The following is a 451-nucleotide window of genomic DNA, read 5'->3' on the forward strand; positions in this document are numbered from 1 at the left end:
CGGGCGAACCGCACGCCACCGATTGGTTTTGATCTAATAAAAGCATTCCTCCCATCTCTGGTCGGAATTCTGATTTGCATGTATTAGCTCTAGAATTACCACAGTTATCCAAGTAATTTCGTGTACAATCTAAGAAACCATAACTGATTTAATGAGCCATTCGCGGTTTCACCTTATTTCGGTATGTACTGAGACATGCATGGCTTAATCTTTGAGACAAGCATATGACTACTGGCAGGATCAACCAGGGAACCGTACTATTCGTTACTCCTCTCTCTCTCTCTCTCCTCTCTTTACTTTCTCTCACCATCGTCACATAGTAGTTCCTCCACAAACGTCGTCGGTTCTCCCCGAGACACCGATCGACGATACAAATCGTATCACATCATATGTAGTGGCATATATCGGTATCGCTCGTCCGTGAACGGCGATACCGTTTAGTTGTGTCAGT

The 451-nt window shown here is 44.6% G+C and overlaps 1 non-coding gene across 1 annotated transcript in view; it reads right to left on the minus strand.

The window, feature by feature from the left end:
- LOC143432276 (small subunit ribosomal RNA) overlaps positions 1-251 on the minus strand; it is a 1,925-nt gene extending 1,674 nt beyond the window's left edge. Inside the window, exon 1 of the ribosomal RNA XR_013102928.1 lies at positions 1-251. This exon is cut by the window's left edge and continues 1,674 nt beyond it. This is a non-coding gene — a ribosomal RNA (small subunit ribosomal RNA).
- Between the last annotated feature and the right edge of the window lie 200 nt (positions 252-451).

Source organism: Xylocopa sonorina, unplaced genomic scaffold, assembly GCF_050948175.1.
Source record: "Xylocopa sonorina isolate GNS202 unplaced genomic scaffold, iyXylSono1_principal scaffold0079, whole genome shotgun sequence".
Classification (NCBI taxonomy): Eukaryota; Metazoa; Arthropoda; class Insecta; order Hymenoptera; family Apidae; genus Xylocopa; species Xylocopa sonorina.